Consider the following 26,631-nt stretch of genomic DNA (forward strand, 5'->3'; position numbering starts at 1 on the left):
TGCCACAACACAATCCGAGTTTCCAGAAACTATTACTACTATGCAGATTTTTACTATTCTTTGAGCTGGCCCGTAAAAAATATAGTGAAATTTATTGTCTTTGTTTTCATCCCTTTCTTCTCGAACTTCTGATATCAAATACTTTTCTGCCAAGATGAAAAGTGATCTGATCAATTCATTAATATTGCAATAATTGTAACTAAATGAGTTTATTCTCCTTGGAGTATATTTAAGGTGCTGTTCAAAACAAAAGAATCATTAATAATAAATCTTTAGAGAAATTTGATTGAAAGGGAAATTTCAGCCATTCTTAATTTTCATTTTCGTTTTCTCTACCTACCCACAATATCTATTCACTTTTCAATAGTTTGTTCTCACATAGTCCTATGTGAATAATCCTAAAGGCAGTATTAGCTTTATTTTTCCTTTTCGTTTGCTGCTTGATTTATGTGAAAATTATACTTTAAGACATTGTTTTCTTCATAGACACATCACGAGAGCAGTTATGCCAGTTTATAGGAAAATTTTAACTACTCACTTCAGCTTGATTGATCTTCATTTATTCCTTCTCTTAAGTGGATTTCCCACAATTTCCTCCTTGAAGTCTAATTCCATCTTACTTTCCAAGGCAATAAAGGGAAAACAAAAAACAAAAAAGAATCCTCACCTGAACTTGTTTGTATTTGAAAAATGAATAGCAAAATATGTGTACTTTAATCTCAATATTTCAAGAAGTGAACATGTGTTCAACATTCATAGAATTTTATTAGTACTTGTTGGTGTTGAATATAAAAGTCATTTGTGGAGAATTGTGGGCAGTATTTTTTACAAAAAAAGAGACAATAGATCTTGGGGTAAGTTTATCTCAGATGGAGAAATTATAAGAATGTTCAGAGGAGAAGGTCCAAAGCCTGTGTTTGTCAAATAATAACTAATGTCAAATAATTATTATGAATATTTAAAAAAATGTGCAAGTGGCATCTCACTTCGGCTTAAACATCAGTTGTGTACCTTTTGGCTAAATTCTGGAGAATGTGTGTACATGTACCAAAAACAAACAAAACAAAACAAAAACAAACCCATCTAGTCAGGTATCCCGTCCTTCACAATGGTATTAAAGAGGCATTTGATGAGTTTTTAGTTTGCATCATCAGCACCTAGTGTTCATCAGTTGTAATCTTAATTTAAAATTAGTCCAAATAAATTTATTTCAAAGGTTTTATGAGATGCAGGTCAGGTATATGTTGGGAGATAAGATGGGGCACCAAGCATTCGAATTTATATGGGAGAAAAAAATACAGATGTTTATGTTTCATAATAGTTCAACCACATCATGACTTCTGGGATTGGAGTTTAGAACCTACACTATAATAAATGCTCCCCAGGTGATTTTTATGCCTTTATCTTGCTTTGATATAGATCTAGAGCCTGCCACTTCTCACAACTACCCTCTGTTCCAAACCCTTATCACCTCTTCCTGGATAATTGCAATGGTCTTCTAATTTGTGTTCTTAAACTCTTTTACTTAGTTCTCAAAACAGCAGCCAACATGACCATAACACAACACAAATTGGATCATTTCAGCCTTCCACTCAACACATTCCAAAGGCTGCCCATCTTGCTCAGAGTAATATTCTAAGGTCCACACAGGACATGTGAGAGGCACTGCACGCTCTGGCCCCTTGTTAGCTCTCTGACCCAGTCTCCTGCTGCCCTCCCTGCTTATACTCAGCAGCCGCCACACTGGCCTTCTTGTCGCTTCTTCTGTTGATCCCCTCTTCAGAGCCTTTGTGTTGACTGTTCCTTCTGTCGGAAGCAGCACTGTCCTCAGAAACTTTGAGCAATGATGGAAATGCCCCAGTGTCTGTGCTGTCCAGTGTGATATTCACATGAGACGAGTAGCCACTGTATTTGGAGAGCACAGATGTAGAGTCATTTTCCTTTGAGAGCCATGCTATATTCCTCTTTTGGTCTTTATGTCACTGCACCTACAAGTTCAGCACCCCCCCTTTCAGCACTTTATGCCCCCTTTCCTGACTTATGTTTTCTTCTTAGCATTTATCACTTTCAACTCTATATGTATTAATTATCTGTTTAGTGCTTGTCGGCCTCACTACCAGATAAGCTCCACAAAAGCAGGGAATTCTTTTTCTTGTTTTCTTTTTTTGGTTTGTTTTTCATTCACTGTTGCATTCCCAAGAACCTAAAACAATGTCTGGCACAAAGTACGTTGCCCAAAAGTATTTGCCAAATGAATGAGTATATGACTATTAACTAATGCGTTATAAAACAGCCATCATGGTATTTGTATTGGTAGTGATACTTGGTGAAAGTGTTGGAGGAAGCAAGAGAATAATTAAATTATTGTAATAATTCTAACATTCCCTACTTTTCTGAATTTTGAAATACCCAAGCCCAAGAAGTAGCTACTACAACTCCGAGCACTAGATATTCCAGTAAGTTACTGCACAAGTCTGTGCAATGCTAGAGTGTAAATTTCGCTCTAGCTGGGAATGCTCTCTTTCTTTCTCCAACTATTTATTTGTCAATTAAAAAAAAAAATTATGTTGGGCAAAAAGAAATTCCTATTATGAAAAGCAAAGAAACACTCAAACACAAAAAAATTACTCCGTGATCACTTACTGTCTTAAAATATCAAACTTACTCCTTCAGCTGCAGCCATCTGGAAGTTTATCTAATAATATTATGTTCCCTTATGTTGGACTACGTAAGAAGATAAAAATCTAATCGACAAAAGCATACTTCTCTTATGCTTTTTACTATATCTAATAAAAGTTCTAAATAACTTCGAAAGAGCCTGAAATAACATATAAGTAAAAATTTCAAAATAATCCTTTGACAGTAATAGTCAGCCCTTGGATGGTAGTTCTCAGAGGAATAGGAGAACAGCAACAAACTACAAGTTTCCTCTGAACCTAGAAGTTATCTTGCTAAAGAAACATTTGGGAACAGAGCTTAAATTTAATTTTACTTAACTGAATATTGAATGCAGTGCCCTTTTTCTTGTGGTCTTGGGAGAAGGTGCTTAAAACTGTACCGAATGTGCCCATGATTCTAATAGGATAGGAGGGCAACTGTGTGTCTGCACTTTTAACTACTCCCATCCTACCCTACCCCCACGAGGAAAAAATAAAAAGTCTGACACACATCATCAAGCTATTTCACCATGATTACCGGCAGGTTAAACCCTACCTTTAGAAGCAGATGGTCAATTGCCAGTCTAATAGAAGAAATTGTTAGCCTTCCTCTCATCCATTGAATATGCTTTTCATACTCCTCCTGCCAGTAAATTGCTAAAGGTTCAAGTAGTGCCCTGTGAACCATAGAGAAACTGAATAATTGAGACTGTCAGACAGCCTCTCTTCTCCAGTCCTTTTTTTTTTTTTTTTTGTATAGGAAAATTGTTCTACTTTCAGATAATTAACATTCAAGAATACAGCACATGGGAATACCATGACAAGATCTTACAACTTCATCAAAATTAAAATCATAACAATATGTAAGATAACAAATTAGCATTAAATATAAAATTCCCAGAGTATATAATGTCTATTGTCACACTGACCATACTCTGGAATGAACCAATATCCTTTCTTGGTTAGCCAACAACAACAACGACAATAACAACAACAACAACAGCAAAGGTAACTTGTATATTTGTTTTAAACATTCAGAAATGTGCACTGTCCATCAATTCTATCACAGTGCTATTTTGTGTTGAAACTTATCTTTAGAAAAGTCGCACTTATCAAGAGTGGAGATTCTTGTAGATACATCATTTATTTTCCATATTGAAGTTTAAATATTCTCATTTAAATAGACAGGTGTAGGATGTGGAGTGAGCATAGAAAAGACAACTGAATTCAAATTCAACTATGCCACTTACTGGCTATGTCGTCTTTGGCAGGTTTGAATTTTAGTTTCTTCATCTTCCTACTTTAGTTGGTTCATCTAGGAATTAAATGTAATGTAGATAATATATCTGGTACATTATGGATACTAATAACTTATGAATAGCATTACTATTGTCCTTATCATTATTATACTGTGTAAGCAGTTTTAGGAATCCAGAACGTGTCTCCTCAGAATATGTCATCCTGGCATACAGACTATTTTGAGCTAAAAACAACTAAAGCTCAACAAACACAAGAAGTTTTTTTTTCCTACCTCCCCCTTTCCCTGCCTAAAGGAATTCAGGAGAATCCTGCTTCAGGATGGAAACCTTAGCATATTCACTTTAGTATATCTAAATTAAGTGTGGCAGACAGGGAGCATTCAAGCAAGTCTCTGTTAGACACCGCTCTGTGTCCCATTGTCTCTGGGTAGCCCTGCAAACATTTATTTACCTCATGTTTGCTCTTTCTTCTCTACCTGTGAATTGCCTACTTTGCTTTTGAAGTCCCAGAACCCTGCTTCCTTTGTCCATAATGGCATATAGACCTCAACTGTCCAATGTGTCCTTGGGTCTGATACTCTTAAGGAATGCCCGTATGTACATACGACTAAATTAGGTCATTTTCTCTTCCTACTCTGTCTCATGTTAATTTGATTATTAGTCTAGCCATAATAACTTAGAAAGGTAGAAGAAAAATTATTTTTTTCAGCCCCCACTCAATATAAGTATGACTAAAATATATTTTAAAAACTGAATTCATAGGCAAAAAAGAAGAGAAGCCATGTCAAAGTGTAAACAGCAGTTATGTTGACATGATAGAGAAGAATTTTTTTTAATTTTTCATATTTTTCTAAATTTCTTTAATACATTTAATTTCATTGTTAATAATAAAAACAGTTGTTTCCATTTCATACTCAAAATTCCTCCTATGCTTACCAAGTTCTACTAGGAAAAGATTATCCAAATTATATATCAGTTTATATAAAATATGAAAGTACTTTCTAAACATTTCACATTACAGAAATGTCCAAACTTAATGTGCCAAAATAATTTCCCCCTTAATCATTTTTAAATCTCTGTGAATCTGAAGGAACAGTAGTTTCACCTTATTAATTATCATATATAAGAATTATTTCATGAAAATGTTCTGTAATTTTTATAAATTCTTTTTTGAAATGGGAAGTTCCTTTTTACTAGGGCTGAATAAACTTTTTTCCTGAAAACCACAAGATTTGAATAGAAATGCTGGGCAAACCATTCTTTCTATTCTAGTTTCAGCCTCAAATCACAGCAACTTACACTTTTCACAAGCAGCAACTCTCTTTTTATTGAAACTATAGATTCACATACCTAGAAAAACTTCAGGCAGGGTTTAAAATCACTTCACTTTTCTGTATTTAGGAATCAGGAGTGATTATTTTGTCATGGAAAACTGTCTATAAAGTACATATGTATTCTTAAAAGCATACTGTCTCATAGCATAACAATCCTAGGAAACTTCCTGTCTAGATTTCTTTTGTCTTTTTTTTTTTTTGTCACTTTTCCTTACTTATTTCTCTACCCAAATCCCTTTCTCTTTAACCTGGTTTATTTCTTTTTTATTTTGTGTTTTTGCTCTTCCCTTGTGTAAGATGTTCCAGCGTTTGAAAGAAAAAAAATAAAGAAATAACAGAAATAAGCAAGGCAAGAAAGGAAAAAAAGGGAGGGGGGAAGAAGAACAAATTCTAGGACCAACACTTTTTCTAGTTCTTTCTGTTCATGCTTATCTCAGACTTCATAGGCTAGCTAGTACAGGGTCACATGCATACTAGAAAGCCTTAGTAAGAAGAAGCAGTGAAAATATCCTAGGAAGTGAGAAAAAAATGACTGCCCTCTTTTACTCACACAGCAAAAAAACAAAACAGGCCTTCTTCAAATGCAAATCTCCCAAATCCCACTATGAATATGAGGTAGCAGCTTTCATTGAAAAGGTGCTTCCCCCTCTATGCATCATTTTTCTCTCTGTGGTTTTCTGCAAATAAAAGCTTGTTTTGCCAATTTTTCAACCTTTGCATCATGTTAAGACACCATATAGCCCATTCCCCAGAAGGTGGCAGGTCACTCATTAAGCACACAGAAGGTGGTGTATTTTTCCTTCACTACTCAATTTATCATATCTTTCCTTGGGAGAGACATCTAAATGTCCCCAGTCACCTTGATTCTTCTACAAAATGGAAAGAACTCTGTTAATATCCCCCACAGAACCCTCTGATTTCACTCACAACATGACGTAAGAGCCCAAAGTTATACTTTATCTGTCATTAACCCCACCACAACATGTAGCAGTCATTAAGGAGTTTATTACCAGCTCTCTCACTGATGAATATACAGAAAGAAGTAGAAAAGAGAGTTGGCAGAGTCCATGACAAACGATATCTGCAACTGGGAATAAAGACCCAGCTATTCTGACTATTGGGGAGTCACTTCCCCCATGTCAACACACAGCCCACAGGGCAGAGGTAATTTTACCAGTTTATGATCTACTGTACTTGGCATCTGTTCTGGCACTGGAGACTGCATCTATTTTGGGGATCAGTTGTGTATTCCCAGATTGCCATTTTCCTCTGCCTTTCACTCTGTTAAATATTCTACAGTATATTATCACTTCATTTTACTTCAGTTATTTCCTCTGACAGTGGTGCGGGGCAGTCTGGACTCAGAGTCACTTCCTCTCTCAAACTCAATCTGTCTAAATGTCAAAAAGGAAAAAAAAAGTAGAACTCTTTAAAATCCCAGCAATCTGGCGTATCTGAAGAAATATTTGATAGGTGTTGCGTTTCTGAATCTCTATTTGCTAGTGGCAGGGACAGGGAGGGGGGACATTTGGGGTTGAAAATTCTGTTACATTCATGTTTAGCTTTTTCTGAAAAGTGATATTTTGTGCTTAAAAGCCACAGTCACAAATGTAGAGGCTGTGCTGACATAAGATTTATTTGTTTGTTTGTGGGACATGGAACTTCTCCCAACTTTTACTCGTAGGTCTGAGATATCCACTGACAGATATGGGCCAATGACTTGGTCAACAATTTGATAACACTCAGAAAGCTGAGAGATTTTCTATTATTTCTCCCATTCTCCCCTCTCTCTCCTCTCTTCTTCTCTCTTCTCCTTTTTTTCTTCTCCTCTTCTCTCTTCTCCTGGGTTCTTTCTTCCCCTTCCCTTTCTTTTTCCCTCCCTTTCTTGCCATGCTGAAAAATTGTCAAATCTAGTAACACACAAGGGCATATCTTAGAAAAAAAATCTTATTACATGTTTTGCTACTTGCCTTTCGGTGCAAGTGTTGGCACTGAGTATTTTTCAGGCTATTTAGACCATTCTAATTAGAGGCTATCAGGAATTAAACTAGAGATGACTTTGCTAGGCCTACAGCATTCAGTGATAACGTATAACTCTGTGGTGGAGTATCTGGGATTTACCAAAAAGTGCTTCCATTGAGTAACGTTCGGGAACACTCCTGATCCTGGACGCAGTGATGGATCAAATAATAATGCTGAATAACTCATGCCACACAGAAACAGGAAGTGTCCGTTGCACCACAGATTTCATAACTTTTAGAACTCAGGGTATCCTTTCATTCCTTTAGTTTTTTTCAGATAAAAAGGGGGGTAGGGAGTCAGTATAGTCTGAAAGCAAAAGTATAGTGTGAAGGCAAGAAGAAGGCAAGAGGAATAATGTTGGTTGACGGCCCACAAAATGTGTCGGGTACAAAGCTAGGTGTTTGATATACAGAGACTCATTTATTTTTAGTCCATCTCTGAGAGATGTTTTTCTCTACATTCTAAAAATGGAGAAACTGAGGCTCAGCCAAAAACAACAATTTGCCTAAGATTACAACATTAATAAATAGCAGAGCCAGGATGTTTTTCTCTTTATTACTAAAGTTCATACACTTTTCATAACTCTAAAGTAGGATCTCGAATCTGTCTTAATTAGGCTTTTTCTTCTTCTCCTTCTTCTTCTCTTATTAAGAGACTTGCTTGCTTTCTATGATTTGCAGCAGATTGTCAACCTTTGGAATAATTGCCCACTCATCTGACTAGAATGCCCACAAGGCAAAAGGAAAATTTATTTTGGATTAGAAAAATCATCACTTTCATTTTCTATATCCCAAGGACAAAGGCATGTTGGCACACACACACACAAAATGTTGCTAGTCTAATAAATATTTTCAGTTCATTTATGCTGTGAAAAAAACTATGAAATATTTTTAAACTTTCAGCTACTTTGCATTTAAGGGCATTATCACTATAGTTGTTTATTCCTAAGCATTAAAGAAAAAAGTAGTTATATGAAAATATCAGCCAAAATTATATATTATCATAAGATTACAAGCCTTGCTCAGAAATGTCAAACTATTTTTTCTGCCTTTGTTTTTAATCTGTTGCCATAAAAATACTCAGGATCACCTGAATTCAATTCTAGACAAGTATGAACCTGATTTTTAATAAGTCACTCAAATACGTTTTTAAATCAATAAAATTTCCCAGACAGGATTTCATATTTTTCAAGTTTGGCAGAGTTTTGTTAAAGAATTCAGGGTCTCTTCCCACCCTTCCAATGTGGGGTCATTTTCCAGAAGAACTGCCAATAATTTAGTTATCTTCTTGGAAGAAACAGGGTTGTCTGAGACTCTCTGATTCCCTTGCTTCCTTATGAGTTATTCCATAAGTTGACAAGAGCAAGCCTTTTCCCTTAAACTCGCAGGCTGGAGGCTGGGCATTGGAGCCTGATCCTTGGCTCTTTCATCATGCTCTTTCTCCACCAGCATGCCTGTACTTGGGATGGTTCCTCTTTTCTCAGAGGCATTCTCTGTCTACATGCTCACAAAAAAAAAAAAAAAAAAAAATTAAGAAAGCTCCAGTAACAGAAACATTTAGTTTAGTCTGGCTACAAAGTGAATTGCAAGAGCAATTTATTCCACATTACTTTTTCCTTTCACTTTGATTAAAGGTGGTCTCTTTGAACACCCAAGGGATAACTTCTAACAGCACACCTAAACATATTTTTTTACGAAGAGAAAAAAATGCATGAAGGAACAATACGCCCTAGGACTTCTGACAAAATAATTTCAGATAGCTGTAGGCCTGAATCGCTATCGTATAGTGAGACTGTGCAAACAGAGAAAAAAAAATGTGACTATAGAATGTTGAATTCTCCCTGACAACATGATGTGGTGTATTTTGGGTAATCTTGGAGGCAGGCCTCAGTATAGTCATGGAAACACATTGTATACACACAGACACATATTCAGTTTTAGCTGCTACAAACGCATATATAAATACCATATATATGTGTGGATATTTTATATATGCAAGACAATATTTTATATTGTCAAGACAAATCTGTTTAGGAACTGAATAGTGAGTTTATTTAGGAAGTAGATGCACTCTCTGAAGATATCTGGCTCTGTGTCAAATGTTAAGTTGGAGTTATGTTTTCCTAAAGTCACCAGTAGGGATAATAAAGCTGTTTTATCAAGCCCTCATTAAACAAAGAAGCTGCCTTCTTCATCTATGTGCCTCTCAGCCAAAAAGTAGAGAATTCCTTGTTTGAGTTTTATCTCGGGAGTTTGGAAAAAAAAAAAAAAAAAATCCCAGAGGGACAGGAGCATACCAACATTTCCATTTTGAAACTTTATTGATTTTTTTGATTTGCATGTTGAAATGAGAGAACTGTATGAATAGAAATTTATGTTCCTGGTAGAAGTCTGATAGATATCATTCCAGTGGTATTTATATTTTATTTCCACCAATCCCTCAGAATTCTCTAGAAAAGCCACACCGCATTCATTAAATAGCCTCTAGCAAGGAGAAGAAGAAAAAGGTCATGGTTTTTTTTTTTTCTATCAGATTCATAGAAGAGGGTGTTTTTTTTCAGGGAAGAAAGAACCTTGAAGTACTTGCCAAGAATGTGAAATTCCTGGTGTATCTAGAGTTCAAGTGTCTTCTTGGTGATTCTTCTGTAGAGGGAGAATCTACAATCAAGAGTGAAAGACTAAAAAAAAAAATCTAATTGAGTTTCATTCACCTTATTTATTGACAGTTATCTACTAGCTGCCACAAACTGTGCTATGTGCTAGGGAACACAGATCCTGCTCTCAAAAGTTTATACTCTAGTTCAAGAGATAGCACTTAAATAAAACATCATGATTAGAAGAGATAAGTAATAAGAGAAAGGCGCTATGAAAGCACTAAACCCAGGGGGGTTAAGGGAGTGGTCAAAGACCACTTCGTGCATATCATGACACCATTATTGAATGTTCTAGGGTGAATGATGTAGAAGAGAACGGGTCTTCTAAACCTGATCAGGAAGAAAGATCAGAAAGCCTCAAGCCCTTTATTAGCACTAAAGTATGGGCTACTTGCTTGGGAAAAAGTGGGAGAAGATTCTATGCAGTAGACAGAAATCAAGTATAATACACTAGTATTTGGATTTTATCCTCAAAGCTTCAAGGGTCTATTGAAGGATTTTAAATAGGGGAATGGCATGATCAGATCGCTTTTCTTCCTCATGTGACTAGAGACAAGATGCTATGAGGACTGGAGATAAGAGTTTGTGAAATGGCATTAATTCTTCATGAGGGGAACATATTTATCTTCATATCCATTGTTCAGAGCAGATTCACCAAAGAAGTGGTGACCAACACATGGTTCTGTCAGGAGCATTTATTATCACACAGAAAAAAAAAATCTGCTCAGAAATTATTCATGGATGGCTGTGGCTGAATCACATTTATTCTACAATTTTTCAGCTTAGACTGTGTTAGACTGTGGTTCAACCTCATTGATCATGTACCTTTGACTTTTTTTTGGCAACAAAGGCAAGTTTTGTTTCCTTGAGTCTCATGTGACTCAGGACAAATATCTCATCTTGTGAAACCTGCGTAAGTCCAAAAGTCAAAATGATTTTTCAGTAAATATAATTTTTTAATTTAAGTTTCTTCTCTAGTTAAATTTATCATTTCTTTAGCAGAGTGAACATACTGACTCATCTTTATCTATTTCTTTTCCTGTTTGGGGAAGTGAAGGTGGGACATATACTTAAAAAGGCTTCAGACAAAGATGCTTGCACTTTTGGCAGTCCTCCTGCTGCTCCTTTAATTGAACACACTAACATTTCTTTTCATATCACAGGCCAATCTAAGCAGCATTAGTTACTAATATAAATTAATATTCAAACTTTTTTCATATATACTTATCTTTCTAAGTCTCTACAGTGGGCTGTGCTGCTTCATAGAATGGAAGCCTCAATGTAATCATTTGCCAGAATAAACCACTGCTCTCAATTCACTGGGAAACTCAGTATCATTTTAAATTTCTAAATTAATCCATGAGCTTGGAATAAATAACTGACCTTTCAAAGTGACCCTTGAATAAGAATATCACTTCTTTTGTTCCATTCAGTTTCTGTTCTAGAAAATATATTTTCTTTATTTTTAAGAAAACCTGATAAAGACTTGGCAGACTGAGTCAGAATCTCTGAAAGGACATTTAAGAAAGTAATTGGGAAGATGTGATTATGTTTATAGATTAACAAGTAGCTTCCAAAAGTCAGATATTCTCAGTGATCATTCTTTTTAATTAGTTATCCAAGTCATCCTCATTTGCATCAGAATACAAAATATTGGTATCATATTTGCTTAATTCATGAAATACGATGTTTTGCGATTCTTGTTTTTTTTTTCTTTTGACTCTCTCTCTTGTGCATGTATACTACCCCCATCCTACTCCAGGCTGCGTTCAGTTTCCTACTGATTGTTTCTTCCCCTTTTCAACCAGTGTAATGTCCAGCTAGTAAAAATAGCTAGAATTTATAAGACTCTACTCTCGAAAGTTGACACATATTATTTCATTTACTCCTCACATTAATCCTGCAAGATGGATGCTACCTCTCCCTTTTTTACAAAGAAAATGAAATTCAGAAAAGTTTAATACGTTTCCCATGGTCATGAATTCAAAGTTGGTACACTGTCCGCTCCGTCACTCAGTCACCCAAAGCACGACCATTTCCAACATTTTCGTGATCAAGATATCTTCGTTAATTTACCATAGCATATCCAGATGCCTCTGTTTGATTTTCAAAAACTTGTTCTACCTCATTTCAGTTCAACTCAGTTAACAGCAAATCAGTGTAGACTGTGGGCCAAGCACCATTCAGGGTACTAAGGATGAAAAGAAGTGCAACGTGTTTACACCTGCACATGCAAGTTCATTTGCTATTACCCCTAACTGCTTCACCTCTGTTTTAGTCAAATCTATATCCTTGTTCTTCAATCATGCCATGTTTTTTCTCATTTCTCACGTATTTATCCTCCATATCCTATAGTGATTTTCCTTTTGTATTTCCAAATTATATTCTGCTTTTAATGCCTAATTTAAATCTCCCTTCGTCAGTGAGCCTGGCCCGATCCTTGGTAAAATAGATAGCACCTCATGGTTTAACTTTGAGTGTCTTCCTGTTTCCTATCTGTTCTTTTGATCTCACTAGCAAGATTTTAAGCTATCTTGAACATAGGAACCTGGGCACTCCTTTTTTTTTTTTCTCACATAGCAACAAGTCTGCAGTAATTGCTGAGTTAATCATCTCATCTACACATTAGCAATAGGGAGAGAAAGCAAAAGGGGCTTGTTGGAATCTGACTCATTGCTAGAATTACAGGAGCTTTCTCTCCACATTGCTAAGTAGAGAGTCTTGTCCAAAATCATGAATCAACAGAATATCGCCAAATTAATTCTTCCTCAATATGAGGAAATAAAACTTTAAAAATATTAAAAAGTATTATAACATGAGAGTAGATCATCATGAAATATGGACCATGTTCCTAGCTGTAACATATCCAGGACTTGTACAAGCCAATAAACATTTTCTTCACCTACAGAATGAAAATAAGTGTCTATAGCTATTGAAGTTGATATGTGTAAGGCCAAGAATTAAAGTTCTTATAGTTTAAGTTACTTTTCTCAAAAAACTAACAAAAACTCTTGGAACCCTCATTATAATACTGTTTTGAATCAAGCAGCTTTCTCTGTGAAATCCAGCAAGAAGATGGCTTTGAGAAAAAGCATGTTGCAATAAGATTCAAGTTTAAAAAGCAATGAATGAGTACCCACCATGGCAAAGCCACATACAAGGCTTGAGGGAATAAAGCTTGAAGCAAATTGTCTCCCCGTCTTGTCTCAATGCCTCCTATTGATATTAGATATTTTGTGATGAGTTGTATAGGGGTGGAAAGTGTTGTGGTGCTCGGACAACTGCCTGAGGAGATATGTATACCCACAAAAGAGATCTCATGGGGAGGGTTTAAGAAGGTTTTGGAATACTAGACTTTTATAAAACAACCAACAGTAAAATTGTAAGACAGATAGCTTTGCTACAGATACAATTATTTTCCTATCCTCTCTCTTAAACATAGTGGAACTCTGGTGCTTTCAAAGTGAAAGGTTACTTCTTGATATATACCGCCGTTGGCAAAAAAATCAAGTTTCCGGGTAGGCCAGGGAGCATGGTTTTCAGATTTTCTGATAATGTTATCAACTGAAATCTCAGTTCTAAGTACAGAATCAAACATCATTCCAATATCCTGCCAGAGTTATCTTTCATAGAATAAGAGAGACAACAATCACATAATTAAGCCTCAGGTTAGAGCTAGTCATATTCACCACCAGGAATTTCTATGTAGGATATGAGAAGACTGGCAAGATAATAAGCCCTTCCTTTTTTGGCAGCAGAGTTCCCGACATGCTGTGAGGTTTCCCATGTTAGATGCCAATGCTTTCCACTGTCACTGAAGACACACAAGATGTCCATCCCTTGTTTCTTTACACAGCACATGAAACACAGGAGGTTTATTTCGGATTCTAGATTATTAAGAGAAATGAATTTAATTGCCTCTATAATGGGCCAGAAATTAGCCTTTCTGTGTTTGAGTTTTACTGTTTTGTTGTGTTTTTTCCTGGAAAGAGGGATTATACCCTTTTGCGTAGCTGCAAAGTATATGTTGTGCTTGAGAAGTTTCAGCCATTTCAAAACATGTCTGTTTTTTCCCGGTGACCCTTCTGCATTCTCCTGTTAAGATTCTGAAATAAGGAAGTTAACAGGCTCAGCAATCCCACTGTTTCCTATTTCTACTTCCAGTAATAGCTCTCAGGGCTACTTTGTCACCAAGACCCACAGAATTGAATGTGATTTCAGCAAAAGGTACTATGAGTAGAAAATGAATTCCTTATGTTGGAAACAGAAAAATGTGTGGGTGCTTTTGGAATGAGATTGTAGACAATGGTGGACTTTTCAACAACATATTACAAAGGGATAGCTAAGCTGACAGATGATTTAGACGATTGACATAATGTTTGAAAATAATAAAGCTGAATTTTCCAATTTATTACGGCTTTCATGCATTTTCCTTTTAAACTGCTGGTTATAATGCTTACCAAAAATTTATATGTGCAATCTATTTTGATGTGTTTTGTCAGCAAAAGTTCATAAAGCAATATAAATTCATATAAAGTCAACTTACCTTCTAGTTTTCTTTCAGGAAATAAAAGACTTTGGCTCAAATCTTGACAGATGATTCTTACAAACAAAAAGCACCCAGTTATCCATGGCTACTCAATCAAAATTGAAATGGAGATGTCATTTGAGATTTGGATGCTCAATGACCTAATGAATTGAGAGAAAACTTTTGGGAATTTAGACAATTATCTATTATAGTGTGTCCTATATTTTAGTCCATAATATATAAATATATAGTACTTGGTTTCACCTTTCTGCCTTAACCAATTTTTTCAAATTCGAGGAACATATTCAGTGGAGTTACATCCTACACAATGGTTAGGATAGAAATTCAGCTGGTAAAATCAATAATTACATATAGAAAAATTATCAATTAAAACTTCTTAAATTACCCTTAAAGTATAATATAGGGTATATCATTTATATAAACAAGATTATACAATATGTGTATATTTAATAATGAATGCATTTTTTATAATTGTGGTAAAGTATGCATAACATAAAATTTACCATTTTAACCATGTTTAAATGTATAGTTCACTGACATTAAATACATTTACAATATTGTGCAATCATCATCTCCATCAATCCTCAGATTTTTTTTTCATTTTCCAAAACTGAAACTATGTACACACTCCTTACACAATAATTCCTCAGCCCCTGCAACTCCCATCAACCATCGTTCCACCTTCTGTCTCTGTGAATTTAATTATTCTAGGTGCCTCATATAAGTGGAATCATAGAGTAATATTTTTTGTGACTGGCTTATTTCACTTGGCATAACATATTTAAGATCTATGTTGTAGTATATGTCAGAATTTTCTTCTTTTTTAAGGCTGAATACGATTCTGTTGTGTGTATATACCACATTCTGTTTACCTACTTATCTGTTGATGGACTCTTTGGTTGCTTTATTTTTTAGCTACTGTGAATCATGCTGTGATGAACCTGGGTGCACGAATATCTGCTGAGTCCCTGTTTCCAATTCTGTTGCGTAAATACCCAGAAATGAAATTGCCAGATCATATGTAATCCTATTTTTAGTTTATTAAGGAATCACCATTCTGTTTCCACGGTGGCTGTCCTGTTTTACATTTTCACCAGCACTGCCTGAGAGTTCCAATTTCTCCACATCTTCATCAACACTTGTTATTTTCTGTTTGTTTTTGTTTTTTTTTTTAAGTATGTAATAGCTATTTTAGTGTATGTGAAGTGATATCTCATTGTGGTTTTGATTCACATTTCCCTAATGTTTGGTGATATTGAGCATCTTTTCATGTGCTAATTGGCCATTTGTATATCCTCTTTGGAGAAATATCTTTTCAAGTCTTTTGTCCATTTTTTATTCAAGTTGTTTGTTTTTGTTTGGTTAAATTGTAAGAAAACAAATGTATTTTTAATCACATTATATACCACCTCATAAGTTGAACATATAATATGATTTCATTATAACGCATTTTGAGAAAAATTGATTCAGGAGAACTTGAGATATAATGATTTATTATAAAGCAGCCAATGTTTTGATAGTATACTGGATATTATCAATAGTAGAAAACATACAATGGGTAAAGAAGGTATTTAAGTAGAAGAAGATATAGGCAGAAATCACTGGATTGCTCATTTAGGTAAATTTTGCCAAACATGCTAGTTTTGCTGGGCAATTTACCAATTTAGGAAGTAAGTGATTCATTTTTCCACTCTGATGGTTGTATCACAAAAGGTATTGTGTGCACTACTCATCAGCAGTGTGCATCTAAACATAATAGGTCGGCCTGGTGAGTGTGCTTCAAAGTTGTCAAGCAGGGCTGACTTCTACACAGTTGCTAGGCTGTGTAGAAACAGCCTCAGATTGTCTTTAGGGAGCAGGTCATTATGACCGCCAGTGTTCTGGCTCCACCTCTGAAATCTCTCCCTCAGCTATGGAAGTCCTGCCCAACCCTCTTGACAGTAAAACCTATAACAGATTAGTCTGCCGCCACTGCTTCAGTGACTGATGCTGCTGTGGTTTCCTAGCTGTGTCCTACTCTCCCGTGTCTGGCCCCAACTTGTCCATTCACATGTTTCTTCTGCCCACCCTGCCTATGCTCTCCTCACTTCAGCACCCCCTACAGCAATGCTTGCAACCCCTGCTATCATCCATCCTGAGCACGTGTCACAAGTCATGGGGACCTGTTGCAGCAAGCACTGTTGGGAGCTGGGCTGTGTTCCAGAAACTGGTTGTAAGGGCTCCTTCTTACTGTTTAAGATTAAATGAGGCTTGGGGACAATGCTGATAAGATTGTTTAGAAAGCTGGATGTGGTGCATCTGTAGTAGGTCTAGGTCCTACCATCATTAGAAGGATTGGAGGGACTTGGCTTTCAAGTCTGGGCGGATGCACCTTTGCAGGAATGCCCTGAGGACTTTCTACTTAAAACTTAAAACGCATGCAGGGCAAATCCCATTTTGAAAACTCCAAGAGGTTGTTTGTTTTGCCAACACTATGAGGGTTCTTCACTGATGCACAGACAGATATTTTTAACCACATGGAAGTCATACAAGTTTTTTCATACTTCTCTCTATCATATACTTGAAACACTCTTCATCATGCATTCCTTTCTTTATCCAACATGCAGCTCTTGAGCACTTAATATGTACTGGGCACTGAGCTTTGGAGTCACACACACTTACATCGCATCCCGGTTCTGCCACTTATTAATGTAACCCAGAGCAAGTGTCCTAAACCCATTAGGACTCATTTACCTCATTTGTAAAATGTTGAAAGTGGTAGTACCCTTCATTACATAGCGAGGATTATCTGACGTAAATGTATGTAAAGTGGCACAGAATAGAAATTCAGTGAATGTTTGAAATTATAACATTGTTATTACTCTTGAGTCAGAGTTAGGATAAAGTATTTACCCTCGAGTAATGCATCAGCTAGTCTGGAGACAAGAATGTGATCAATTGCAAAACAGTATAAGTATAATAAAAGGAAGATAGTGAGATTGGAGTTCCAGGGGAGGGAGGGAGCTAATTAAGTCTGCCTGGAAGCAGGGAGTATAGAACTTCTTGTGGATAGCATCTAAAGGAGATATTACTTGGACTGAAATTTAACAAACAAAAAAGATTTTGCTAAATCTTTTAATGTAAATTTTTTAAAAAATATTTAATGTGTTTTTCAAATCATCCCTTCAGCCAATAATATCCTTTTGTCCTTCCATTCCACAGTAGAAATTTTATCAGTCCTCTAATCCGTTAAGGCCCTACTCAAGTGTCAAATCATTTTTGATTCCTTCCTTGATGAATAAATAAATTAAATATTACTTGAAAGTATGCTTGTATGCCTAGGCCTGAAAATAATTTTTCTTATACAGAAATTTATTTTGGCAAGAGAATTGCTGTAATGGAATATAACCTGTATTAAAACGAGTGCCATCAATCATTTTCTGAGATGAATGTGATAAACATTTCCATTTTTGATCCAATTAAAGTTAGTGGAGCTAGAAAAAACCATATGGACTCCTTTGCTTTTTTTAAGTGGTGTAAATTTTCATGGCATAACTACCCAGCTGATTCAGAGACAATAATATGCCAGTAGAGTTTGGATACAATCTGCTGATATAACATAAAGGTCTTAGAATAATAAATAAAACCCATAATATAGAGAACTGATGGCATCAGGATAATTAGGTCCACCAGTACATTTAGTAACAAGCAAATGAAAGAAAACCGCATCCCAGCAAGTTAGATGCCTATTGCTTGTCCCTTTTTGCGAAATAGCTCCAACTAGATAATATTCAGTGATAATGAAAATAATCAGTAAAGTTTACTGCATAAATAATCAAGGCAAATTATAACTATAATAATTCCAGAAAAATGAAACCCAGGAGGGAGTACACAACATACACCCAAATTTCTCTCTCCCACAAAATATTGCCCAAGTCCCAGCACTGAGAAATGAAATGTCAGCTACAACAAAGATAGGATCAACATTCAGGTATAAAATGATAAACATGTACCATAGAGTTCTAATAAAAAGCCACGAGAATCTGCGGTATCTAAAGTTCAACAGCAAAGAGGAGGATGTGAAAGGGGGATGGAGAGTGGGCTGTTGTAGCCATGAAATGCGGAATTGACATTTTTGCATTGAAAATGAATAATGAACACATCATAAGTTGGATTTTACAGAAGTCACAAATGGACTATCTGACATATAAATGTGGTCTATTGACGTTTTGTTTGACCGATCAAATATTTAAAATAATTTTCAATTAAAAGATTTCACATAGAAACCCAAATTTTTTTAAACTTTTTTTTTTTTAATTGGAACCCTAGGGCACTACATGTACAGACATATGCAATGAGCATACCCTCACCTCCTTTACGTCCTCATTCTGCAAGTCTTTACTTCACGGATCATCCTATTTGGAGTCTTCCTGAATATCCATTCAAAAACTGCGCTCTACAGGCTCCCTGTTATCTATCCCTGTTTCGTTTTTCTCCATAGCACTTATGACCTTTAATATAGTACTTAATTTACTTATTTATGAAACTCTGGGGACCCATGAATTTGATTGGTTTTGTTCATTGTCTAAAATGTGAATATAGTATCCACTCAATAAATATTTATTAAATAAATTTGGCAATACTGGGCCTATATTTCTGTATACAATAACTGGCACAATCTAAATAGAAACTGTCTTCTTTGGACAAATCCCACCCTCTCCAGCTTACCATTAACTTCCAAATTCCCACACCTTAGTCTTCTCTTTCTTAGCACATAGCTTAACAACACCAGCCTCACTCTAACCACAAGAATAAATGAACATACCAGCAGTAATGTTTGAGATGAAGACTCCAAACTTGTTCTCTGGGGAAACGTGCAGTCAATGAAAACACCTGCAGACCCTTCTATCGGTAAGTTGTAAATCCTCTGACCAGCCCCAGTTCATGCAATGCAATGACAGAGGTTTTTATCTTGTCCCCACCATGGAAAGAGACCACAGCTAGGTGATTCGACTGCCAGTCATGATCTGATCGGTGCTATCACCTTGATAAACAGAAAACGTCAGCTGTCGTTTTACTTTTCATAAGTTATGTGACTTTGGACACATCTCATTTTTTATTCCTGTTTGACATAGGTCGGCTGTGGGAAAGTTGCAGTTTCCCTAGGGGCCTTATCAGTTGTAAAGAAAGACAGGGGGTAATAACACATCCTGCGGTCTTTGACTATAAAGCCGGAGTACACCCTCTCGTCCCACAACTCCGTAATAGTCATCTCAGCATCTGTTCACGTTCGCCTTCCAAAATCCCATCCCAGGTCACACGGTGCTGATCATCCAAAGGAAAATGTTGAACCATCACTCCTTTAAATCAAGAATGGCTTTAGAGGTCATGGAAAAAAAAACTAACAAAGAGTATGGCCATCCCAACATTAGTTTGTTGTGTTTCTTCCATCACTAAAAAGCTTGGCTCAAATACATTCAAATACAATAAGTTGATATTCAGAGAAAACAGCCACCCCTCAGGGTTTCCCAGTTTTCTTTCTCTTTACTTCCTTCCTCACATGGCCAAGGTAAGAGCTACTGCCCCCATCACCTTGCTTGACTTGATTGTTGGACCTCCCAATCCCACCTCAGTTGCCTCTTCTCCTCTCCTGTGAGAGAAATATTCTCGTCTCTCTATCCCCATTGATACGCATGGTGTTTGCATGAAACAAAATTAAGAAATCATCATGCCGGTAACTCCTCAAGACATTTGTTTGTTTTTTATTTGGTGGATTTTTTATTTGGAGTTTTTTATTTGGTGCTTGGGAGGAGTAATTTTATGTTTTCAAATTTTTTTTTTGTTGTTATTTAGTTTTTCTTATGTCTCTTTAGTACCATGGAGGGATATATGTTTATGGCTTAAAGAGTTACGCAAGTCTGGTGAGATATGCAAAATTTAGAGGAAGCCACTTTGTTATTAAATATGTCAGGTCTTGGCATGAAATGCCAGAGGCCGGAGCCAGAGGAAGCCGGGCATGACAGAGCCTGTAATGCCCCGTGGCTGTAGAAAGGACTTCCGCACCCAGGCATTTTGTGCAAACAAGTGGTTCACTTCAGACGGTATTAAGATGTAAAGACGTTTTAAAATGGAGTTTTAGAAAACTTGTACTTCTTTTTGAGACCATTCGTCTATACAGAACCTATATAATCCCAAGTATCCTGATTTTTACCATGAAAAATCAAAAGGGAAGGAGGAGATAATTTACTATGATTTCTTAATCAAAACACTTAACTACTTGGATGGCACCAAAAACTGTCAATTAAGGTCAAATGTAAAATTCCCTGATCTTTCGAGAACATTAAATTGTGAGACAGGCAATTCAGAAGCTAAATGAAAGGGAATCAAGTCAGCATCCACAGCATAAGAAGTACTTAAAGATACTCTTCCCGCTCTATGGTATGGAAGGTTCACTAACTTATTAATTGCTGAAGGAGCGAATTGATTTTGATAGGCACCCTTTTCTCGTGACGAAGAGAAAAAAATGATGGCTTTCCAACAGTAATATTTTCATATGTAGTCTCAGTAGGTCTCCTCCTGAAAATTTTCCTAAATTCTGTAGTGTCTGCGCCCACACCGTGTTTGAAGGTTGCCGCCGACTTTAGAATTTGCTTTTTGCCCCTCTCTCAGCTGCCCTGCGTACTGAGGTCATGAAGTACACTGCTCTTTGGAAAAGAAAAGTAAATATTGGGTTACTCTAACTGAGGTCATAGTTTCTCCATGTCTAGACACCTCGAGTAACTGGTGCCTCTGGACCCGCTGAGCTTTCCATGGATTTCTAAATGTATGAATTGCTTTGTACTTGGTACTGTGCTTCCAGACAAGTTTCAAAATTGTATTTTAGATCTTTCCAATAAGTTCCCAGTCAAGCTATTTTTAATTCCACCTAGAGCAAACGCTTCTACCTAATGAATTAGTGGACACTATCATGGCCGTTTTCTGTATTTTCAAACTCACTAGGCAAATGGATTTTACTTTTTGTAAACTAGCTATATTTTTTATTCCACTGGTGCTGTATCTTTCTTCAACCACTTTAAGTTTAAATTAAAAAGACAGAGAAGAAAAAGGAGTATCTACTAAAATAGCATAAGAAAATAATTGCCTGTTGTAGAAAAAATGTATAAAAAATATTTTTTCTTTAAAATTTTTTTTCTCCTCGTAGATAGACCATTTTGCTTTGGTTCTTTTATTGCCTTACTCTGTCACAATATATAAGAAAGGTGAAGTATGAGAAAAGACATGCTCATACACATGTGTTTTTAAAGATAGTCCAGGGAAATAAGTCTTTATGAATAGGCCTGAACAATTCTACAAACTGACTTTTGAATTCAATATAGTTATTTCTTAAATTCACCAAATAATCATGAATGCAGATCCATACATATTTCTGCAAATAAAAAATAATGTATTACTTGTTATGCCAATGTCCAAATAAAATGTAGGCTCTGCGTGTGTGCCTGCTAGAGAAAAATATGTGTTCTAAAAAATATCCTGTGGACCTCTGTGAATATTTCAGAACACAATGGTTTGGTTTTTTTTTTTTTCTTCAGTTTTTTTTTCTATTCTGAACATAGAATACGCCATAATTTCTAAGTCTCCGATTGATCCACATTATGTTATTTAGAGAAGCACATCATAATATATTCTTTGAAATATGATTCCTAGTGATGTTTTAGTTATTTACGTTTTTCAATTGAAAATTAGCTATTAGGAGACTATAGTAAAACCATTAAAAAAATCTACTCCTTATAGTTGCGATCAACGGTTTTTGTTACATTGTCTAAAGCTAGCGTTCTCTGTGGAACTGTTTTACCAGTGATTCTGTTTTGTTGTTTTTGCTTTGAAGGAAGAGCAAAACTACCTCTGTGCCACCTGCATTATCATTGTAATAGTTACATCGAATATTAGCATTATCTTTTTAACCAAACATTAATACAGTAGAGTATTACCCTTGTCTACGTTTCAAGAGGACTAAGCCCTAATAGTGAAAATACTTGAAGTTGGCTTTCTTCCTGATGTATGCAGTGATTTTTCTTTCAAGAAAGAACAAGAGAACGTACTGAGAATTCACGTGTTTTTTCATTTACTCTTTCACACGCTTTTCCCTGTTGTTTAAAGTCTATTCCCACTTTCTCTTCTAGCCCCACTTCTACTTGCCTTTCAGTTTGTCACCTTATGAAGCCATCACATATCCTTCAATTTCGATTAAATAACCTCAGGGTATATTTTATACTTCTCTCTATTGCAGTACTGGCCATCTTTTATTACAGCAAGTTATTTCTGTGTCTCTTTCTTTCCCTGTGAGTTTTCTAAAAGCAAAGATCTTAAGTGCCTTGCCCAGCTCATCAATAAATGTTAATTAATTAACCAATGAATATGTATTTAATAAATGTTTTTTTAACTAGTTGTCATTTTGAAAGACAATTTATCTTTATAAGTAATACAACAATAAATTCCAGCTGGAACAAAGGGTTGAATTAAAAAGTACTGTAATGAAATATCAATGAAAGGGACAGGAAAAAAATTTGTGTTTTTCTTAGCAGTTAAATTTGCTCCTAAGAAATGAATTTTTTGTTGTTGATTAGCTGCATGGGGTCACATGTGTAAGACTGTAAAAGCAAGACTGAGCAGTAATAGTTGCTTATTGAATTTTAAGGGATCGAATTCAGTTACATGCAGATTTTTTGCTGTCCTAATTCAGATTAGGCATGCAAAATTGGAGCAAGCACTGAATTGTTTCAGAAAATAAAAAGAATTTCGGAAACTGTGAGAAAAATAAAAGGCAAGAAGGAGAAGAGATTTTTGACATATATGAAGGGAATTTGGGGCATGGAGGGATGAGGAATATCTATTAGAAATAGAAATACTTATTAAGTTTTTCTAGGCAAAACTTATGTATATGGTAATATCTCTTTTTCTCCCCATGAACTTGTTAGCAAAGTATATATTACTTATGAGCATATCATGGACTTGAATCTATATTTTGAGGAACAAAATGAAATCAAGACTGGTACAGGAGAAGACCATATAAGACAAAACCACACCACATCTGTCTTTACACTGGTCAATCTAAGAAGTGTGTTTAGTGGCTATGCAGAAGTATAGAATACTTTAAGTTATAAAAGAACAGGTAAAATAATAATACTAGCAGATTAAATTGTAAGAATTTTAAAATTTTATATTATAGAAGAAAACATATAAAAGTACACCAAGAAAATATTAGTAGGACAGGGTTAATTCATCTGTAAGAACCCATAAAAATTCATAAGAAAACATCAAGACACTAATATGGTAAAAATGAAGAGACAGTTGATAATTAATAAACAAACATATGGGAAAATGCTCAAACTCACTGGTTATTAAAAGAATGTAAATTGAAAAATTAACAAGTTACCCTTTTATATTGTTAAATTAGTAAAATTTTAAAATGACATTATAACCTCATGTAAATGTATGTTTGCAAGTACTATGTATTCATTCTCAGCTATTAGTTTAAATTGGCAGTTTAAATTGAACGACTCGAGAAAAAAAGTTACTCTATGTTTCAAAAACCATAAATATATTTATATTCTTTAAGCTAGTATTTCTGGAATTTATCCAAAGGAAATAATACAAAGGAAGAAAATGTCATATAGATAAAGTTGTACAAAACAGAGCAAATTAAAACCTTTGATTTTTAAGAGCAATATTTTAAATGCTTTAAAATTTTTTTCTTTACAATATTTTATTGTTGCATTTTGAATTTTTAAAAAGAATCAGCTCTTCTGAAAACTTAAGTTTTTTTAAACAAGATTATTTTCCTTCTGTCAAAAACAATCAAAATCATTTTTATTGTGCAAAATTTTTGGTTTATTCTGCATTTTTTTATTGTTCAAAAATAGAGTGAACAAATACTGTACCAATTAAAGTTTAGCTTATAATGGTGTTTTGATTTCAGAATTGTCATGATGTTAAAAAATACATTTATTGTTATTTCCTGAGCTTAATCTATGTATAGCATTGCTCTGCTTTTAATGAAACAAAATATGTTTTATGATACAGTACTCAGAAATTATTTTAGATTTTCAATAATATTAAGATTGGACAAGCTTTATATTTTGAAAATCTCTTTTTTATGATCAAAGAGTAACACCTATTCACTGTAGTAAATTTAGAAAAATAGAGAGAAACATGAAGAAAAATATAAACTCTTTAGCCTCTCATCAAGCAAAGATAACCATTATTAATATTCAACCTCTACTCATTGTATATCCACAAACAAAAATGGAATCATAATGTGCAAAATGTCTTGTAAACCCCTTTTTGACTTTAAATAGCATGATGTATTTTTGCATTTCATTAAATATTTTACAGCATCACAATTTTTAATCCCTGTGTTGTAGCTAAACCTGCCTTCTTTCATTCAATGTCAAATTAGCTCTGTTCTTCTTAAAGGAGGACCAAAAAAGGAAAAGTCATATAAATACCTCATAAAGAAGGAGAAATAATAGTACTGAAAAATGTTTTAATAAAGAAAACTTCCATCAACCCAATTCCCTATTAGACTGCTTTATGGAGCAGATGTCAAATGTTTTTGTTTTATTGTGATTTTTATCCTACCTCAAAAGTCAATGTTCTGCTGTCAGATGTGAGCTTACATGTGAAGAATAGGAAAGGAACTTAACTAGGAAGCATTGAGATCAGGGAATTGAATTTGCATCTAATTCACTAAGCACACATGTTTACATGACCTTTAGAAAAAGGAATTAAACCAGTTTTTCACTAGCTCTAGGCAATCCACGTTAAAGAGGCAATTGAATCAAGAATCTAAAATACTCCTTACAAGACAGCCAGGCTAACAGAAAATTACTTTAATTAAAATATACTTCACTATTAAATTCATAGTGACATTAACATGGCATGTTGATCCTAATAAGAAACTAACTAGAAGTGTGAGTTTTAGTTCTAGCTGAGTTGTTACCTGAACCATAGACTATTTTACTAAGCACCAAAATAATCTTACCTCTCCCACAAAATTCAAATGTAATATTTTAGAATCTCATTTCAAAGCATCTAGATTTTCTTTAGGCAGTTTCCTGAATCAGTTCCAGACCTGTGATTGATGATAATGTCCAGTATAAAACTGATATAAAATCAGAAAGCATAGGTTAGGGACCAGCTCCATCATTAAATGTCTATATGATCACAAGCAAGTAACTTAAGCTTTCCAGAACTTACTTTTAGCACCTATAAATAAAATTATTGGGTTATATAAGCTTTGAGACTTACTCTAGCTCTAATGCTTTGGTTTTCTAGTCTATATTATCCATTCTTTTTGGGAAGATATCAAAATTATATCAGTAAGAGACCTGCTGTATATTACAACCTCAAGGATGGAATGAAACAGCTAAATCTCATCCTATTCCCTGGCTTCCATACTGACCCCAAGGACATATGACTAAATATTTATTGAATGAAATGAATGAATATGTGAATAAACTGCTATAAATACATATGTAAAGCAAGGAGAGAATTGGATTAGCATGCCAATACAGTATCATCTATTGCCAGCGTTGTGTAAAGCACAGCTATATTGAGCTTATATACAGTTCTATTATCTTTACTAATTATTAAATCTGCAACTTGTGTATACAAAAGATTCTAACTTTAAAGGAAAGGCAGCAAGAAGAGAAAGTATTAGAGTCCAAACAGATGAGAAGGAAATAAATATTCCAGTTGTTAAAAATTATTTTAGTGTTTATCTTTTTAAAAAAAAATCCTACATTAATTTCTCATGGACATATAACTACAAGTTCCTTTTCCTAGAGAATGGGAAGAAGAGGTGAGAGATATGATCAGTAGAAAGGGAAGTATCACCAATTTGGGGAGAATTAAGAAAAGAAAAATTAAAACAATTAAAAAGCTCCAGAGATTTCAGAAGAAGTAATTAAAAGAAGTACATACAGCCTGACACATAGATAGAGAACAGCAGTATTCATCAAAAAGTACATGAGAATTTAACAATGTTTATCTTACATAGGAGTTAGGAGTCAATATTAGGCAAGGCTTAGCAAAGGAAGTGAAATATCTTGTGGAAAACAAACCAAACACAAACTTTTTTATTTTATAATTAAGTGTTCACTTATATGCTCACAGAAAG

The sequence above is a fragment of the Pteropus medius genome, unplaced genomic scaffold (genome assembly GCF_902729225.1).
Source record: "Pteropus medius unplaced genomic scaffold, Ma_sr-lr_union100, whole genome shotgun sequence".
In the NCBI taxonomy this organism is placed as follows: Eukaryota; Metazoa; Chordata; class Mammalia; order Chiroptera; family Pteropodidae; genus Pteropus; species Pteropus medius.